The sequence below is a fragment of the Zingiber officinale genome, chromosome 9B (assembly GCF_018446385.1).
Source record: "Zingiber officinale cultivar Zhangliang chromosome 9B, Zo_v1.1, whole genome shotgun sequence".
Classification (NCBI taxonomy): Eukaryota; Viridiplantae; Streptophyta; class Magnoliopsida; order Zingiberales; family Zingiberaceae; genus Zingiber; species Zingiber officinale.
In genome coordinates, this window is record NC_056003.1 from 115,886,206 (window position 1) to 115,908,246 (window position 22,041).

Below are 22,041 nucleotides of genomic sequence, written 5' to 3' on the forward strand. Positions count from 1 at the left end.
TCTGTACAAACATATCATATACAAAGAATTAAACAATTAATATAATTATCTTCACTCAATTATCAATTTCTTTTTTCCCTTCTCTCCAACAGCCCCTGGGACTATGATGTAATGGTAAGGACGTTTAGTTATCTTCTAGGCATGCACGGTTCAATTTTTAACTATGGTATAAGAAAATTTTTTTGTAAAATCGGACCGATCATCTTAAAACAAGGAACATCTTTTGCCACCAAAAGTGCATCAGTTCTTTTGCCACCAAAGTTATCGACCTTGACTCTTTGGATGTTCAAAGAAATGAATGAACAACCTCCAAGAAAGTGAATGTGCAGATTAGAGAATCCTTGGGACAAACAATTCAAGTAAAGTTGAAAGGGAATGTAAGTTGCTCACTTCCAACCATTATCAATTGAAGGAACTGTCAAACCTTTAGGCAGAAAATTTCAAACTTTTAGGTAGAAGATTTTCTCGCTATATTATTGTTCATCAATACATACATTATATAATGATACAACGTAATATGAATTATAGTAAAAAATTAAATGCTAATTAATACCGTCTATCCTATCATAATTTAGAGATTATATTCCTAACAAATGATCCGCTAATTATAATAAGAATTGAATGCTGCCAACTCAATGATTATCTTTCCTAACTCACTCCAACACTCACCCTCAAGTTGGTGAGTAGATGACTCACAATCCCAACCTGTTGAGCGAGTCATGAAAATTTCTACTACATACTACTTTTGTAAGTATATCTACTAGTTGATCTTCAGATTTGACAAAAGGAAATCGAATTATCTTTGCTTCCAGATTTTCTTTAATAAAGTGTCGATCAACTTATATATGCTTTGTTCGATCATGTTGAACTGGATTATGAGCAATAGCAATCACTGCTTTATTATCACAAACTAAATCAATTTCATGATCAGGCGCAAAGACTATTTCAATTAATAGATTCCTTAGCCAGAGGAGTTCACACACCCCTTTTACCATACCTCGTTATTTCGTTTCAGCACTAGATAGAGCGACCACATTCTGCTTCTTACTTTTCCAGGTGACTCGATTACCACCGACAAATGTAAAATACCCAAAGGTAGACTTCCTATCCGAAATTGTACCAGCCCAGTCAGCACTTGCGTACCCCTCAATCAACAAATAGTTGTTCTTTGTAAACATAAGTCCCTTTCCTAGAAATGACTTTAGATATTGGAGAATGTGAATCACCGCTCTCATGTGATCTTTACTTGGGTTGTGCATGAACTGACTTAGCACACGTACTGCATATGCAATATCAAGCCGAGTATGGGAGAGATAAGTTAATTTCCCTACCAATTTTTGATACCTGCCCTTGTCTATTGGAACCTGATCTGTGTATTCTCCAAGTCTGTGATTTTGGATTATTGGGGTGTCCACAAGTTTACAATCTAGTAGTCCAACTTCTATCAACAAGTCAAGAACATATTTTCTTTTAGGAAGAAATATACCCTGCTTCGAGCGAGCAACTTCAATGCCCAAGAAATACTTCGATTCTCCAAGATTCTTCATTTCAAATTTGGTGGCCAACCTCCTTTCTAAATTAGTCATTCCTTCTAAGTCATCTCCTGTAATGATCATATCATCCACATATACTATTAAAGCAGTTATCTTACCCTGATGATGTTTTAAGAATAACGTGTGATCTGAGTGGCTTTGCTTAAACCCATATCTTTTCATGGCAGTAGTTAGACAACCAAACCATGCTCTAGGAGATTGCTTCAGCCCATATAGAGTTCTTTGCAACTTACATACCACTTTAGTTTGAGTATCTGCCCAATAACCTGGAGGCACTTCCATGTATATTTCTTCTTCTAGGTCACCATGGAGAAAAGCATTCTTTACATCAAACTGATGTAAAGGTCAATCAAGATTTGCTGCAAGAGACAACGGTACTCTGACAGTATTTATTTTGCTACCGGTGAGAAAGTTTCTTGATAGTCTATATTGTATGTCTGTGTATAGCCTTTTGCTGCCAGCCTTGCTTTGTATCTCTCAATCGATCCATTGGCGTTATATTTGATAGAAAATACCCATTTGCATCCCACTATATTTTTATTCTCTGGTAGTGATACTAGCATCCATGTCTTGTTTTTAAGCAATGCTGTCATCTCTTCTTCCATTGCTTGAGTCCACCTAGGATTTCCCAATTCCTCTTCTACACTTGTAGGAACTTGATTTGAGAATAGTTTGGATACAAAGTGTTTTAGAGGGTTGGATAACCTTAGTATAGATACATAATTTGCAATGGGATATTTAGACTGCCTAGTTTTTCCTTCAGGAGAGTGCCGGTTTGGAGGTTTACCCCTATTGTGCCTGAAAGGTAATTCATAGCCAACAATAATAGTTTTATCACTAGCATAAGGATGTATCTCAATGATATTCTCAGGAGATAGGCTGGTGGATACTGGCGAGGGAGGGATCTCGAGCGGTACTTGTATGGTATTGCTTATATAGGCCAGAATGAGATTCTTCCCGCAAGTTTACTGTGTCGCTTGGACAGGGAGTGGTTCCTCCTGGGCAATCTTCCGAATAATTTGTTGTTTCTCTTAAGTCAGAAAGTGGAATGCTTGCTTCATTTAGTTGGTAATACGAGAGCCACGTAGTCCCTTCTGATACTGTCTCCCCCTGAAGGGAAGTAGTGGGAGAGTAAAATAATTCAGATTCCATGAAGGTAACAACTAGAGTAATATATGTACAGTGAGTTGATGGGTCATAACATCGATACCTCTTCTGGTGAGTACCATATCCCACAAAAATACAATGGATGGCACGGGGGTCAAGCTTGGTCCGTTGGGTTTCAGGAAGATGGACAAGAGCCACACATCTAAAAATATGAGGTGGAAGCATCAGAATGGTAGGTAATGAGACTGAGGTCGCCAGAACTCGATCGTAAAGGAGTTTGGAACCCCAATACTTTGGAGGGCATTCGATTAATGAGATATACGGCGGTACAGATAGCGTCAACCTAGAGGTGCTGCGGGGCATGGGCCCCAAGAAGGAGGGCTTGAGTAGTCTCCAAGATATGTCGATTTTTTCACTCCACAATATCATTATGTTGGGGAGTATGAGGGCAGGAGGTCTCATGAATGAGACCATGTGAACTGAAATATTGACAGAAGGATTGATTAACATGCTCACCTCCATTGTCGGAGAAGCGTCTTGATTTTAGCCCCAAATTGTGTCTGAATAAGAGTATGAAAAGACTGAAATATAGTGAACACTTCATTTTTATAGCGCAGTAGATAAATTCAGGTCATGCGGGTACAATCATCAATAAATGTCACAAACCATCGGTAACCAAACGACATGGGATTTGGAGCAGGACCCCAAACATCAGAATGGACTAATGCAAACGGAATGTCACATTTATTATGTCGTAATAAATACGAGACTCTGTGACTTTTTGCTAACAAACAAGTTTAATTTTTAAAATCCATAGAAGATAAACCCAAAAATAACGCTGGAAACACATGTTGCAAATAACTGAAAGAAGGGTGGCCTAGTCGGTGATGCCATAGAAGAACTTGTTGTGCTTGATAATCACTAGATGTGTGGTGAGTACTATCGTTGATGAAGTCATCCATGTAATAAAGTCCCCCCCCCCCTCTTAGTACCACGCCCAATGATCTCCTTTATGAGAATATCCTGACTGACACAAAACGTGGGATAAACCAGTACAATACAATGCAAGTCTTTAGTAAGCTGGCCAACAGATAGTAACTTATGGGACAAGGAAGGCACTAATAGGATATTAGATAAGGATAGCGTATGGAACAATTGCACAGTCTCAGCCCCAGTTACCAAAGATATATCGCCATTAGCATTGACAATTGTGGTTCGCCTGGGAGGAGTGCGTTGAGTAAAATCGGTCACATCAAAAGTCATGTGATTCGTCGCACCAGAATCAAGTATCCAAGAATGTTCTGCTTTCCCCTGGGTCGAGCCAAGAAGAGTATTACCTGAGGAAGTAGGTAGTATCAAGTGGAAGGATGGACAGTCGTTGCTCAACTATCTGGCTTGGGCCATCTTGTCCATGATTTGGCCTAGATCAACGTTCTGCCCTGTTGTTTGGGTAGCTGCTCCTGCCACTGCAACTCAGCCTGATCTAACCATTGGACCAAACGAATTATCCTCCTTTCCAACATCCCGCCTGTCGACGAGGGAGGCCTTTTTAAGTCCACCTGCCTGGCTTGACCAAGAGCCCTGCTCACTGCTATCTTTCCTCTTGCGGGCCTGGAGGTCGTGCCACTAGTTGGGGTATCCATGATGTTTAAAACAGTTGTCATGGGAGTGCTTAACGCTACCATAATGTGAGCAAGGAAGGGCCTTGGTGGTAGGGACTATTCTCCTACCAGAACTCGATTGAGAACCAACATGAGGTGGAACCCGAGGACCTGACTGAGAACCTCGAGTTGCCAAGCCTGCTCCATGTAGATCATTCGCAAGGTGGTGGGTCATTACTGATTGTCGAGTAGCCTCTCGATGAACATGGGTAAAAGCCTGATCTAGTGTGGGAAACGACTGAAGTTGTAGGATATCACTATGAATATTATCAAGGTGATCATCAAGACCATCCAGAAATAGGTAGATGTGGTCTTCTTGAACCAAGGAATTATACTGCTGAATATCACCTTGACATTCCATCGGATTTGGTCATTGAAAATTAATTTCCCGCCAAAGTTCTTGAAGATCTAAATAAAACTTCTCTAGAGAACCACCATCTTGTTTAAGTCGTGTCACCCAGAGGCGAAGATCGTACACTTGAGAGGTGTCGCTGCTGTTAAAGTATGTCGTGGCCAGGGAGTCCCATACCGATTTCGTGGTTGGGAAGCGAATAAAATTCCCAATAAGGGAGGCATCCATAGAGTTAATTAGCCAACCTTTGACAATAACATTCTCAATATGCCATCGTCGAAAGGCCAGATCAGCCAGGGCTGGCTAAGGAAAATCTCCATTGATATATCCCAATTTATATTTGCCCGAGATATACATTTCAACCACTTGGGACCATAAAGCATAGTTGGAGTCATCCAGCTTTATGCCTATCGGAGCTATAGTAATATCAGATCCAAAGGTAATGTGGCTGCCGAGTTGATTGGATTGAGTAGTTAAGTCGGTTGAAGGAATTTCGACAGTCATGGTAGAGGTTGTATCTGTCTCTGATACCATGTCAAACCTTTAGGTAGAAGATTTCAAACCTTTAGGTAGAAAATTTTCTCGCTATATTATTATTCATCGAGAATACATACATTATATAATGATACAACGTAATACAATAAAAAAAATTAAATGCTAATTGATACCACCTATCTTACCATAATTTAGAGATTATATTACTAACAAATGATCCGCTAATTACAGTAAGAATTGAATGCTGCCAACTCAATAATTATCTTTCCTAACTCACTCCAATAGGAACTTCATGGAGTATTTGCCCTGAGCTAAAAGCCTAGCCAAACCACATAATACTCTATCTTTGTACTTATTTTGCTTTTCTTGGGCATACTCTTGTTTTCATCACTAGTCGATGAACCTAGGATACTTCTCTTTTTCATGATATCTAACGTTTTAAACTGCCATGTTTACATGTCCACGACATAAAATGTGTCTTAGGTTACACAATCACATAAATAGAACACAAAAGATTTGATACTGCCAGCAGATGAAATAAAGTTCTCCGACTAGATGCTCTCTCTATATTGGCATCTCAAAATTTTCATCTCAATTAGTTCCAGTTTTAACTCGGAAGAGTAGACAAACTGGATACTATAAAGCCCAATATCATAGATTTCAGCTGAAAAAAAACCCCATGTCTTTTTTTTTTAACAATCTACTAATTTAGATGAATTAAGGAGGAAGAAACAATTTTCTTTCTCAAAATGAGTGGGTGAAATGGAGGATGTTGACATACTTCAGCTGAAAAATTCTCACACGAGCATGTTTTAAGCACACAGAACACATGACTATACTTAATTTTGAATAGAAACAAATAACTCGATTCATTCAACAAATATAAAAATGCCTTAGGATCCACTAATGAGAGGAAGAAGAGGCAATTTTCATAAGGAGCAAATAGCTTGATTCATTCAACCCGAACAGAAGGAGCATATTAATGCAATCCAATAGATCCTTTACAATCTAGATGAGAGGAAGAAGCAACAAATAGGAACAGAGATTAAGGGGCAACTCACAATAGAAACCAAACGCCTTCGATTTCTTGAGGTCTCTCTGATGGTAGACACCAACAAAAGCATCAAAAAGGAGCATCTTGATAGAGGGGAGAAAAAAATGGTTTTTTATAGGCATCACAATAGTTGTGCGCATAAAACAATCGAGGAAACACGAAGAAAGGGAAAGGAAGAAGATGAAGAAAAAGATGAAAGATCATTTTTTTTCTTTTTGGGTACACTCAAACTTCGTTCCAAGGATGAATAAGTTTTGCCATGGAGAACGATAGCTTTGACGGATGATATGGGATGTTACGAGCGCACCTAGAAGTGACGTGGAAGTCAAAGTCAAGGTGAGGTGACAGCCGGGCATCACCCTCTTCAGGACTTAGCTCTTCACTCGACGCTAAGGCCTTCGGTATAAGGACGGTAGGGCTAAAGGTCGGTCGTGCTTGAAGTATCCAGTGCTACACTTGGTAACAGCCGACTGGCACAAAGGCCAGTCAAAATCATGACCTGTACCACATAACTCTGTTATATACTCGGCTGGCCCAAAAGCCTGTCGGGTGTATTTAAGCTTAGTGTTCACTCTCATTATATAACTGAATGTCTTTGTAGCTGGGTGGGGTTAATAAATCTATCTTTCCATTCGGTGCCAAGACATATAGACTAAACCCGAATGACCCTGAAGTTGATTGAGCATTTGAGGTTCAGTTCTCTACTTTCAGCTTATAGATGTCGTCCTACAGTGCAGTACAACATTCAATATACAACTTCTATCATTATTGCGAAGGTTACACGAGACTGTTCATGTACATATAATAGAAGATTCCTCAGAGAATAACTGTAAAAATTATAGACTATACACCTTCCATTATCCGACATCTTCTGACATTGAATATTCCTTGTCATCTCATTATTGCGGAAGTTATAAGAGGTGATATAAAAAGGAGGGGAGGGGTTCTCGTCGATGGAGGTACGCTTTACAAACTAGAGTACAAGATTACTCTCTATTATGCTCACTCAATTTTACTATAGTTCTTCTCCACTTTTCGCTTGGTCATCTACTGACTTGAGCATTGGAGGACATACGTCAAGGACCCTTCCTTGGTTTTTTTCCTAACGTTTTGTGGGCTTGCTTTACCATGTGCGCAGAGAGGAGGAAGACACTTGGAACCCTTTTCTACTTTAGCTTATCATCTTTTCTCCCATGCAAAGTCTTCTCTCGGTCAACAACATTGCCACCTGCCTAGTGCACCATCTCCTTCGGTTTCAGGTAGGATCAAATTTGTCGTCATCTGTGGGAATTTTCTCCTGAATTTGAAATGTAGAGATGGAAGAAGATGGACGATTCACCATCGCCACCCTATCTCAAGAGGATTTCGAGTTACTGGTAGCCGCTCGAGCACAAAAATTAATGCAACAGCAGAAAGTAGCCGTCGCTGGAACATGGCCGCACGATCCGACCACGTCCAGGATGGGTCCTCACATTGAAAGAAAGACTCAAGTAGAAGGCCCAATTAGGTTATAGCTAGTTCCTCCACTAGTGGCTGGTTTCATATAACCACCCATCCAACCCGTCAACTTACCACCTGTGCCACCATCCCTGATAGCACATCACCGGGCACTATTCTACACTCCTCTCGAGGAGATGGACTGAGAGGAAAGGCCCCAAGTGTCGTCTACTAGATTGGTGCCTGTGCGAGATTTATACAATGGGAAAGCCCCGATGGTTAGTGGTTATCTTGAGTGGATAAGCTTGTCATTCTCCCAGAAAATATTAGGGGACAAGCTGCTAAAACATTATTGACCCATGACAATAGGGGAATATGGAGGGTCAACTGATCCAAAGACCACCTCCTTAAGTTTAAAAACACTGCCCTCCTTTATCAGTACACGGATGGCGTGAAGTGTCGAGTGTTCGTTACCACACTCTCTGGCTCAACACAGAGGTGGTTCAAACGACTGTTGGCCGAATCCATTTTCTATTTTAAGAATTTATGTAAGGCTTTTCTCCACCATTTCACCGGCAGTTGGCATTACCACAAAACTGTTGGAGTGTATACTAAAAGCCTAGCTTTTGGTATAAACATTTATCTAGAAATAAGAATCACATTGGTCAAATGTCTACATTTATGATAAATGTAGTTGTTCAATTAATTTATATTGTAGATGACATGGTGTGTGGTGTCACACACAGAAGATCATGTTATCAGTACCTTATAAATTATAAACAGTAGCTCACGACCATGATGGAAAGGAACAAACCATTGGAAGGTCGTAGTGTAATTAGGTATTAGTTTATCTTGACTATATAATTACACTAGTACACTCAGAGTGTATTGAGTAGGACCATTTGAGGTCGTTTCTTTTATACTGACTTTATAAAGAAACAAAGACCTCGGTTATTATGAAAGTGTGTGCTCTTAATCCTAATGTAATAACAAGCACATATATTTGATATTTATTTCTTTAATTTATCAATGGGTGAGATTTAGTTCGTTGAATCAATAAACCCGATAAGTTGGGAAATGATATCACTTATAGTGTGTGTTGTTGATTATAGAAGGAAACTGTGTCCTAGAGATACTAGGTTGATAATGTCCCCAAGAGGAGCTCATAAGGATTGTCATGTTAAACCCTGCAGGTGGACTTAGTCCGACATGACGATAAGGTTGAGTGGTACTACTCTTGGACTTAGACATTAATTAAATGAGTTGTCAGTAACTCACTTAATTAGTGGACATTCGATATCTTAAACACAGGGAGACTAACACACTCATAATAAGAAGGAGCCCAAAAATATAATTTGGGATTGGTGCGGTAGTTCAATGATAGTTCTCTAGTGGAATGAATTATCATTGATAAAATTAAGTTGTGTGTTCGGGGCGAACACGGGATGCTTAATTTTATCGGGAGACCAAAACCAATTCCTCCTCTCGGTCCCTATCGTAGCCTCTTATTTATAGAGTTCTATACCCACCTATACCCACCTTCTATACCCACTAATAAGGGGCCAGCCAAGCTAGCTTGGGAACCAAGCTAGGGCCGGCTTAGGTATTAGGTGTATACTTGAACCCAAGCTAGTGGGGCCAAATTAAATTAAAAAGGATTTTAATTTTAGTTTTTATTATGTGGAAGAAATAATTTTTAAAGAGAATTAAAATTAAAATATCTCTCTTGTAAAAGATCTACAAAGATTAAAGAAAGAGATTAGATCTCTTTCCTTATTTGTAGATTGATGAGTTATTTTATTTTCTCTTTAAAAATTATCCACATGTTGATAAAATTAAAATTATAGAAATTTCCTTTATCAACCATGAAGAGATTTTTAAAGAGAAATTTTATTTTTAAAATTTCCGAAAACAAATTAGGAAGTTTTAATTTGTTGATTAAAACTTGTCTAATTTATTTCCTCTAGAAGTGGCCGGCCATTAGAGATTAAATTGGGAAATTTTATTTATTTTTTCTCAATTAAATCATGTCAAGGAAATTAAGGAAATTTTATTGTAATTAAATTTCCTAATTTGCCTAGGCCAAGGAATATAAAAGAAGGGGTGAGGGTGCCTTCATGGGTGAACCATTATTATTATTCTCCCTCCTTTTTCCTTGGTATGGTGGCCGGCCCTTCTCTTTCTCTCCTCTCCTCTTGATGGCCGAAACCTATCTTCTTGGTGGAGCTTTTGTTGGTGGCCGGATCAAGGAAGGAGAAGAAGGAGAGAAAGCAAGTCTCGTCTCTAGCATCCCTTGGAGCACTGGTGGTGGCCGAAATTCTTCATGCTTGAAGAAAGTTATTTTGGTCGGCCATCTTCTTCTTTTCTTCCTCTTTGTGGTGGCCGAAACTTATATCTTGCTTGGAGCTCTTGTGGTGGCCGGATACTACTTGGAGAAGAAGAAGAAGAAGGAGAGGAAGCTAGCATCTCTTGGAGCTTGGTTGGTGTTTTGATTTTCTTCCTTGGTGAAGCTTCCTTGTTGTGGCCGAACCTAGCTAGGAGGAGAAGAAGGTGGTTGGTGGTTTCTCATCTTGGTAGATCGTTGCCCACACAACGTCCGAGGTTAGAAGAGGAATACGGTAGAAGATCAAGAGGTCTTTCTAGAAGGTATAACTAGTAGTTTTTCCTTTTCCGCATCATACTAGTTATTTATGGAAATAATACCAAATACAAGAGGCTTACGATTCTAGAATTTCGAATATGTTTTTTCGAAGTTGTGTTCTTTTGTTTCTTTCTTTTCCTTGTGATTTGATTGTTCTCTTTGGTTAACCTAAAGTTATTTTAGGAAATTAAATATTAGCTTTCTATTAAAGGTTTTGTCTAGTCGGTGGTGGTTGCTCCCATATCCAAGAAGGTCATGTGCCTCGCCACGTCAGTACTGGGAACCTTTTATGGAAATTAATATTTAATGGAATTAATAACTTAAGGAGACTTGGGTCGAACGTGTTAAGTTCCGCAGGAGATCCAAGTCAAAACCTAAAAGAACAAATAGATTAAGTTTTGGATCAAACGTGTTAAGTTCCGCAGGCGATCCAAAATTTAATTTAAAAGAACACATGGTAGCTAGGAAAAGGTTCAGACCTTTGTACAAAATTTTTGTACAATGGAACCTCTAGGCTTTCCGAGTAGCAACCAACAAAACCACCCTGAGTCTCTTTTTGTTCAAGCAGGGGTCTAAGGAGATGCTCAGGGTCTACATCAAAAAGTTTAACCAAATGACCATGGATATTCCCTTGGCCACCCCTGAGATTTTAATGAGTGTTTTTTCTCAAGGGCCTACAAATAACTAGTTTTTCCTCTCCCTGATTAAGAAGCCCTCAAGGGACTTCGATCAACTACTTAGCTGGGTGATCAAGTATATTAGTGTAGAGGAAGCTCAATCCGCTCGGAAGAAGGAGGTCACCTCACCCGCTCCATCACCTGCTACAGAGCGCCGAGTTCGTCCCCCGCCTCTTCCTCATAAAGGACCCCGAGTGGGTCCTCAGGGTCGTCACCAAGATTCGCGACCTCAATATGTACAACACATGAAGGCCGAGCAAAGAAGATTCCCTGAGCCTCCTAGATGGGCTCCACCAAAATTCTATACATATCATCAATCAAGGACATACAACACTCAAGATTATTATCATTACAATCAGGAGGTACATCATGTAAAATACCGGAAATATGCGAATATGAATAAGGGAATTTTCCGGAATTTTTGGACATTTTTCGGGAATTTTTCGGAGCTCGTATGGACGAATTTACGGGGATAAAGTTGGGTCCCGGAAAAGTCTGTTTAGGCTACCTCATTTTAATGAGGAAATGGTTGATTTTCTTCTTATTTTCCTTTTCTTTTCTTATTTTCCTCCGCCGAACCGTGCCCGCGTGCCCTCACCCGATGGTTTCATTTCTCTTCCGATTTCTTCCCTGATCTTCTCCCGAATTCTTCACTGTGTCGATTCCTTCTTCTCCTCTTCATCTTCTTCCTCTTCCGATTTGCCGACGTTGTGCCCTAGCCATCATCTCGACTGTGCCTTCTCCACCCGACGGCGCCGCGCGACGGTTCCTTATTTCCTTTGTGCTGCAGCCGACGCCGATTCACAGCCCAAGCGCCGGCGACGCTCGAGCCACCGTCGGTTAAGCCCTTCGCCCTCTTCTGATTTGTTGCGCGCCGTCGCCACTGTGTGCCGCTCACCGCCGATGTCTTCTCGCCGTCACTCTAGCACCGCCGACATCTACTGATGTCGACCTTTCCTCTGCCCTAGTTCCTCAGCCGCCGTCTGTGTGGGGTCTCCAGCCGATGGTCTTCTGCCATGCCAAAGGATTCTAGACTTTCACCAAATCCAGAGAAGGGTAAGGGAAAAACATTTCTTTTTGTGGCTGGATTGAAGTTGTGAATGGATTTTTAGGTTGATTTATGATATTCTTTTGATCCGGGCAGTGAGGAGGGTCTTCCAACAGTACGTTGTCCAACAGCAACCCTTGAGTTCCAACAGTGGCAGAATTAAGGTAAGGATTAGGTGTATTTGAATATTTATTGTAGATCATGTTCCGAAATGGAGGATTTGGTTAGATGATCATGTGAATCTAGGTAAGGAACATGATTATGATACATGTTGATTTAGGAAGGAATTGGTACATACATAATTGTTTATGTATTTGAATTAGGTGTGATGTAGTTTTCATGATTTGTATAAATGGAATTAGGTGATTGATTATATAGATGATTAATCATGTGTAAATGGAATTAAGTTTGGATTCTTGATCTAATGGTGGATTAGGGATTAGGTAACTAACCCTAATTTATCGTTAGACTTTGTTTAGGTAGGTTGAGGTTTATAGTTTAGGGTTTTGTCCTAAATTGTTATTAAGGATTTTATTTAGCTATTCATTTAAATTTTTAGCTAAATAAAAATGTATACATTGATGACACAGGACTTTGACGCGAGACGAGTATCTCGGAGTCAGATTTGGACCATTTCGATTGGAGGCGGGTACTTTTGACTTTTTGTCTTTGATATGCTTAGTAATGAAATTAACATATTGCATCAATTGTGTTTCTTATCTGTTTCGGTTAATCACTACCCAAATCTTGATACATGTTTGATTGATTGATTTGTTTTACATCTCATGTATACTTTACCTGGCTATACATGCTTATAGGGGTAGTGATATACCATGCTTCACCAGGTTCAGGACCTAGGTTTTTATACCTTCTGTGTACCTTTGATTCGATATGATTCGTTGACCTAGGGTGCACTTTTCTATATATATGGATTAGGTCAGGATGTTTATATGGTTGTTGCCATGCATCATTTGCATGATTGCATGCTGTGCGATAGTCCGCTCCATTATTGTTGAGCACATCGCCAGTTACATGGATCTGCACACACCACCACTCATGGGTTAGTGGTCGATTCAGGCAGAGTGTGTTGCAGCAGGGACTCTGTTAGGCACCGTTGGTCCGCTCATGGGTAGTGTGACACAACGAGTTATCCGGCAGGGATTCCTCCCGTCGTCGTGTACCGGGAGTTGAGAGCATTGCGCTCCCCATCTATGATTTGGGGTAGGAGGATAGGTGTACTCGACAGCATCCCGTCCTCGGTCACTCATCGGGAGTAGTGACGACAGAGTGCACGGTGTCACAACCCTACCCACTCGGCCTCACTTTTGTATGAGATGATCGTCGGGGGGGACACATCATTGGCATCATATGCATGATGCATTTATTGCTTGTGTTTGTGGTTCCTGCATTATGCATATTGTTTGGATACCTATGTTTGACATGCATACAGGATCCCTATACCACTCGGACTGTTTGACCTTATACTCGGGACTGGTTAGTACAGTATTCTCCTGTTTATTTCTTATCAGGAGACTGTACGCATGATTAGTGCTAGGTGTTGTTTCTTTACTTTGCATATCAATTGTACCTGCTGAGTGTTGGACTCACCCCGCCTCCATTGTTGTTATTTTCATGTTGATGCTGTCAGGAGGGAGTTCCAGTCGCTGGTCCCCACAGCACGTAGTGCTACTCCTCTGCTGGTTTTGAGTTGTTGTTTTATTTTAGCTTTTCGCTATCAGACTTTGTTTTAGTTTTGTTTTGGATTTTACATATGGATATTGTATGGAATTTTTTCGTTGGATGGACTTTTGGTATGATTTGGATTTACTTTACTACATGTCTGCCTGGACGGCAGAAGAGGTGAGTTCGTTGGTTTTGAGCTTTACGAGTGTAGTTGAGTAGGGTGGTTTTCGAGTCAGAGTATTACTACTTTGTTGATTATATATAACTGCGTGGATGGTTGTGTGGAATGTGTTTTTTTATTTATTGTTATTATTCCAGCCGCATGTGGCTGAGGTATGGAGATATGTAGAAAGTTTCAGATTGTCCGCCGTACAGGGGAGATGCTGCCGAAATTTCTTCGGACGGGGACTCCTCTGGGGCGTGACACATCAGGTGGCCAACCAAGCATTCCGCCATCGGTCATCGTCTCCCAACCTTCATCGTTATCGGAGCCCGGACGGATCACCTCAAAGAGAATATCAAGGTGCAGAGCGGTGTCAAAGAATGCTCCAGCTGCAAGAGAATCTGGCCCAGTCCATTGCCTGAGAGCAACAGGATCATCCCTCGATGCGGTAAGAGAAAAATCGTAATAATGTTGCTCGGGGAGATATCGTCATGATCGCTGGAGGCCCAACCGACGGAGACTCCAACTTGTCGAGGAAGTCGCACGCTCGTCGATTGAAGATCCACACGGTCGGCTGTAGCCAAGAGTAGGCATAAGGGCCCAAGATTAGTTTCGAGCCCAAGGATTTGGAAGAAGTCGAAGTACTCCCACGATGATGCTTTGATTAATAAGGCTACCATAGTCAATTATAACAAGCATCACACCTTTGTTGATATAGGCAACTCTGTCAATATTATTTTCAAGAAGACATTTGAACAACTGCAAATAGAGTTGATTGAGCTCCAGTCCATGATGACTTCTCTATATGGGTTCACAGGCAATGAAGTGCAGCCACTTGGCTAGATTAAGCTGGCCATATATTTAAGGGAGGAGCCCCATATGAGGATGCGCTGATCAATTTTTATTGTGGTGGACACGCTCTCAGCATACAATATCATTTTGGGCCAGCCGACTCTAAATGAATTCCGGGCATCGTTTCAACATTTTGCCATAAAATAAAATTCCTTATGGATGACCATGTGGGGGAAGTTAGAGGAAACCAACTAGTAACATGTAGGTGCTACGTTGATATTGTTACGACTGAAGCCAACGCCGCTAGGAAAAGCCAACGGCTAGAAGTTAATATCATTCGGGAGGCACTCTTTGGGGCTTAGCTCCTCACTTGTCGCTAAGACCTTCAGTATAAGGACAGCAGGCCTAAAGGTCGGTCGTGCTTGAAGGATCCAGTGCTCCACTTGTAAACAACCGACTGGCACAAAGGCCAGTCAAAATCATGACTTGTACCACATAACTCTGTTATATACCCGGCTGGCCCAAAAGCCGATCGGGTGTATTTAAGCTTAGTGTTCACTCTCAATATATAACTAAACGTCTTTTTAGCTGGGCAGGGTTAATAAACCTATCTTTCCATTTGGTGCCAAGACATATAGACTAAACCCGAATGACCTTGAAGTCGATTGAGCATATAAGGTTCAGTTCTCTACTTCTACAATATTACTTTCAGCTTATAAATGTTGTCCTACAGTGCAGTACAACATTCAATATAAATGAGAAAGTCACAAGGCCGGTCGTACCTACGAGTATGAGTGACATGTTATCCAATAGTCAGTCTCCCATTATACGATCGGTCGGTTCTAGAGCTACCAGACCCCTATGACTTGACTTCTCATTACTTATCAGATCTTCATCATGAGCTACGAGCATATTACCGACCGGATTTTTGATCGATCGGACTTATGAAATTCAACTCTCCCTTCAAAGGTACGGTGCTCCTATTTATAAGTTTAATCGAGTTTACTAGGCATTATTCCCGTTTCATATATGAATGCTTAGGGCAAAAATACATAAGGTTATTCTCATTAGAAAGTTAGTCGGACATGGAGATAGTCAGGATACCTCGTTCGTCCAAGTATCCGACTGGGCTATATTCCAGGAGACAACATTATCAGGAAATTGCAATAGATTGTCAGAATAACAACTATCCTCCAGAGAATATTCTTCAATTACAACATATATATTCAATGGAACCTTCTTACAAAGGTGACTATACAACTTCTGTCATTATTGCGAAGGTTACACGAGACTGTTCATGTACATATTGTTGGTGTAGTTAGCACTAACGGTCTAACTCAAGTTTTGATGAATGACAAAATAGGTTAAGTTAGTTTCGTTGTTATCTAACACTCTGATCGAGTGTACAGGAGAAGTCCAGACAGGTCGACGGGTTGACCTGATGTCTGGCACGAAGCCCAGCTAGGTTGACGGGCCGACCGAATTGTTGGCACGAAGTCTAAACGGGTCGACGGGCTGACCGGACATTTGGCACGAAGTCTAGCTAGGTCGATGGGCTGACCGGATAGCTGGCACGAAGCCCAGACGGGTCGAAGGGCTGACCGGACATCTGGCAGGTAAGGGAAGATAAGTCATTGGAGGGGAGTGACTGTGAGGATGTGTTCCCGGGAAGGGAACTTAGACACCGATCCGACTTAGAACCATTTCGGAACTCTAAGTCGAGATCTTGACTAGATTCCGGTCTCCGAGAGACGGAATCTAATTAATACTCTACTTGTTAAACTTGAATTGTGCTAACACTTTGTTTTGCAGGATATATGTATTATATATTTGCCTCCGGACTAATGTTTTCATGCAGGAAGGAAGCTGTTGGAAAATTGGGTCCGAGCATCCGGAGGTGAAAACTTATCCTCAGCATCACCTCGTCACGTAGAGCGCCCTGGTTGGCTCTGCTACGTCATGTTCAGAGCGCCCCGAACCTCCTTTATAAGGAGGGTCAAGGCTGAAGCTCCAACACAACTCAGAATCTACTCTCTTGTGCTCCTGCGACGCTGCGAAAAGATCTCAGACAAAGTTTAGTTTTCTTTCCTGTCTTATTTTCATAATTGTCGATTTTTCGTTTACTACATAATTCATATACTTAGCTTGTAATAAGTTACCGAATTATTAGTGATTGCCCATTGAAAGCATCCTTGTGTGCGGGCCTTGGAGTAGGAGTCGCCAAAGGCTCCGAACCAAGTAAATCCTCGTGTTCTCTTTGGCTTATTTTTCCGCTGTGCTTACTCTACGAATTTTTTAATCGATATTCTCCCCCCCCCCTCTATCGAAACTCTACAATCCAACATGTGGTATCAGAGTAGGTACCGCTCTGATTTGGTGCAACCACCAATCAAACAGGGGGTGAAACCATTTTTTTTTCCTTTTTCTCGATTTTTAGATTTTCGTAAATTTCCAAACTGGTACTGTTACCTTTTTGGAAACTTTTCTTTCATCGCAATTAATCTGAATTAGTGCAACACTAATTTAGTTCTTAATTTATTTCCATCTTATCCCGTACTACTAATCCAAGACCTAGTCTTGGGACCTTCTCTTGTCTATTTTTTTCTTGTGTGCAGGATGTCTCAAATTGAAGGCTTCAGCATAGTACGTCCTCCCCTATTCAACGGGGATGACTTTCCGTACTGGAAGAAAAGGATGGAGGTCTACCTGAAGACGGACTTCGACCAATGGTTCAGCGTCAGAAAAGGATATAGAGCACCGGTCGACAACTTCGGAATTCCACTGGACCCGAAATAGTGGACTCCAGACATGAAGAAGAAAGCTTCAACAGATTTCAAGGCCCTCAACACGTTGCAATGCGGGCTGACAAAGGAAGAGCTGAACCGGGTAGGACCTCACCAGAATGTGAAAGAACTTTGGGACAAGTTGATCGAGTTACACGAAGGAACGAGCGACGCCAAGGTAACTAAACGCGACTTGCTTTTAAATAGATTATTTAACATTAAAATGCAGGAAGGAGAAATGGCAAGTTAGCTCCACGCAAGGATCAAGGACATCCTCAACGGACTCCACTCAATAGGACATCAAATGGAGAACCGAGAGTTAATAAGGTATGCCTTGAACGCTTTTCCACGCAACAATTTGTGGGCATCTATCATGGATGCCTACAAAATCTCTAAAAACTTATCAAAATTAAAACTAGACGAGCTTTTTTGTGAATTAGAGTTACATGAGCAAACTAATGTCGGGACTGAGAAAGGTGTAGCTTTATTTGCAGGTTCCTCCAAGGAGAGATCTAAAAACAAGCCTGAACCCGAAGAAGAGTCTGATCAGGAGATTGAAAATGAAGAATACCTGGTGAACCTGATAAGGAAAATGTTCACCAGGAGAAAGAAGAGCTTCAGCAAGAAGGACGTGCAAAAGATCAACTCTCCAAACGAACTGAGGAACGTGACTTGCTTTGGATGCAACAAAAAGGGCCACTACAAGAACGAGTGCCCGAAACTGAAGAGCGACAAGACAACGACATCCAAGAAGAAGACCCTCAAACCAACTTGGGACGACTCCTCCTCGGACAAATCGGAGGCCGAAGATTAGAAGCACCAGAGCCACCTCTCGCTGATGGCCCTTGAAGAAGAATCGGACGAAGAGTCTGAAGACGGGTCCGAACCCAAATCGAGCAACGAGTCCGTACTCGTTTCTGAAGGTCCCGACGAGGTAAATTTTAATCTAAATAGAATTTTTTTTAAAATTATTGCATGCCTAAATAGTAAATTAGTTAAACTAGAAAAATAAAATAAATTACTCCTTGAGGAAAATCAAAATCTCAAGGAACAGATCAAAAATCCAAATCCAACTCAAGACCCAACACTTGAGGAGGAAAATTTATCACTAAAAATAGAAATTAACAAATTAAGAGAAATGTAGAAAAATTTACAATTAGATCTAAGAATTTAGATCTAATATTAAATAATCAAAAAGCATTTTACAACAAAACCGGACTTGGCTACAAGTCAAGTTCGAATAAAACATTTAAATCGTTAATAACCCAATACAAACAATCAAGTAAAGCTTGGGTTCCGAAAGCGTGCTTAACCACGCAAGTAGGACTTAACCAATACTACATACCCAAAGAAAAAATACATTATATAAAATCAAATCAAAAATTAAACTACAAACCTAGGCCAACAAATTCAAAATCTAAAAATTTTAAACCCCACCAAGACTTAGAATATCATAAGTAAATTATAACTATAAAAAGAACAGACATAAACCAAGAACTAAAAATAAAAAATAAAAGGTCAATAATTCAAGGGGGGGTTCTAGAATAGCTGGCACCTCCAAAACTAACATATCCGACAGGGTAACCCAAACTAACCTACCCGACAGCGTAATTAAGACTAATTAGAAAGAGACCAAGTTTAACTTGACCTATGGTATTGGTGAAGTTTTGGATGATAGTACGTTAGGAAAGCTTAGTCTATGCATGTCTAGGAAGATATGACTTCGACCTGGTGCATTAAGCTAAGTGGAATTGACCGAAGCTACCCTTTATGGATCTTAAGTAGTTAGACCAAGGTTTTATACTAAGTCCAGTGGATAGAACTATTTGGAAAACCTCGAAGGCATGATTACTCTAATGATGTCCAAGTGACTCACAATAGCCCAGAAATTTATCCAGAGAATGTCTATTTGTTGGACCCAAAGTTAAACCTGAATCTAACACAAAGTTAAATCAAACCCTAAAATTGAACCTAATTCATCTCACAAAATTATAGGATTCCCTGATTGAAAACGTAGATCGGGTGAGATGACTAAGGACTTAATTAAAATTATAATTAAATTAAATTAAATTAAAATAAATTAAATTTAAAATAAAATAAATTAAATTAAATTAAATTAAATTAAATTAAATTAAATTTAAAATAAATTAAATTAAAATAAATTAAATTAAAACTAAATTAAATTAAAATAAATTAAAATAAAATTAAAATTAAAATTAAAATTGAAATTGAATTAAGTTAAATTAAAATTATTTTAAGATTTAAAAAAAACTTTAAAAATCACTTTAAAAATTATTTTAAAAACTTTTAAAAATTCTTTTAAAAACCTCAAAAATTCTTTTAAAAAAACTTTAAAATTTCTTTTAAAAAAATTTAAAAATCACTTTAAAAATTATTTTAAAAATTCTTTTAAAAAAATCTTTTTAAAAACTTTAAAAATTCTTTTAGAAACTTTAAAAATTATTTTAAAAAAATTCATTTAAAAACTCTAAAAATTCTTTTTAAAATTATTTTTAAAAAAACTCTAAAAATATTTTTAAAAACTCTTTTAAAAAACTTTTAAAATCTTTTTTAAAAAACTCTTTTAAAAAAAAACTTTCAAAATCTTTTTAAAAATTCTTTTAAAAACTTTAAAATCTTTTTAAAAATTATTTCCTTTTAAAAAACTATAAGAATTCTTTTAAAAATTCTTTTAAAAACTTTAAAATCTTTTTAATTTTTTTTTTATTTTAAAAAAATTCTTTTAAATCTCTTTTTTAAAAAAAACTTTGAAACTCTTTTTAAGAATTCTTTTAAAAATTCATTCTTTAAAAACTTTTAAAAATTCTAAAAAAAAAAAAAATTAAAAACGAAGTCAAAAACCAAGGGCGGGCGCCCCTGGTATTCCCTTCCGGGGCGCCCAGGAACGGTCCGGGCGCCCGGAGCCCCCTATATATAGGGGGGCAGGGGTGCCCTCTCCCTTTGCACCACTTCCCCTTCACTCTTGTTAAGGCTCTTTTCGAACTTTACCGCGAGAGTGATCAAAATTAAAATTTTATTTCATTCTGCGATTATTACGCTACTGCGAATCAACCGAGGTCATCATTTCTAAAAAAATTTCTCCACGATGCCTCGGTAAAATTTCTTTTTTCTCCTAAATTTCTTTAAATATTTCATTGATTTCTTGCTTAGTATAGTTTTTTTTCAAAAATATAGAAAACGTTCTAGATATGGTGCTGGGCCCTCGACTGCTAGTGTTGACCCTAGGTTCCCTACTGACGAACTTAGGATTAAGTTTGAGTCGACCATTTATATGTCTATTAGGACTAAGTGCTTAGATAAAGAGTTTTTCTTACGTTCTTGTATTCCAGTTGTAGAGGTTATTAACCACTATAACTTGCAGAACCTTGTTTACTGCACCAGTTCAGTAAACATAGATTTATATGCTGAATTTTATAATAACTTGATTAGGGTAGATGATCTCACCTATGTTACTAGGGTAGCTAGTACGGATATTACATTATCTCCTACCATTATCCAGGACTTCTTAGAGTTACGACCATCTATGTGTCCTTTTCAGTGTTACCCTCCTAGGGATCTACCATTTGGTGATCCTTACTCACACATTACTCTGGATACGATTTACTCGTATTTTTTCGGAGGGGAGCGAGTACCCACTATGACTATGTTTAGATCAGTAGGCCTTCGAGTTCACGATTATGCACTTTATAGGGTTTTAGTTTTCTGCATCTTACCATTATCCACTCGTGACATAGCGATGATGCGACCATTTCACTCCTTTCTCTTGTATGCTCTTTGCCATAGATTAGACATAGATATTAGTCTACACATCTTTCAGACCATTATCTACTCAGCTGGATATATCACCAGCGCTCAAGTTCATATGCCGTATTGTCATATTTTGACGGCATATTTCGCCCACCTACATATTGACATTACCCGAGGTAATGTTCGGGTCATGACTGAGTTCGACGTCATAGGACATAGGAGCTTCTCTTTAGCAGGTGTCCATGTAGATGATGATGGTGTCATGTCTTGGCGGAGGGTGGCACAACACCAGCCAGACCCAGATGCCCAGGAGAAGGCAGAGCATGATGAGTTTATGGTCGCGTTATTCGGTGAGGGCGCTCCGGCCCCTGTACCACCTCCACATCCAGGCTGAGCACCTCGTCCCGCTCCTCGCACTCTAGGCGATCGAGTTGTCGGACTCGAGCTGTCCATGATGAGCCTTCGTCAGGAGGTCTCCGATTTGAGACGAGATGTGAGACAGGATATTTCTGACCTTCGACGCGATCTGTCCAATTCCCAAGAGGATGCCCGGACCCATCACACTGAGCTGATCGAGATGTTTCGTTCCTTGGGTTCCGAACCAGCCGGACCACCCCCCTCCTCATCTTGATAGACTTCCTGATCACTATGTATATTTTATTGTACCTTGACTTTGACATTGACTTATGATATTTTGGGCTACACCTACTTAGGTATATCTCAACTTTGAAAATGATTGATTTTGATTTGTTTAATAGACTAGGAATTTTAAAATTATTTCAAAAATGGTTATTTTCAAAATTCTAAGGCAAAATGTTGTTATGTCT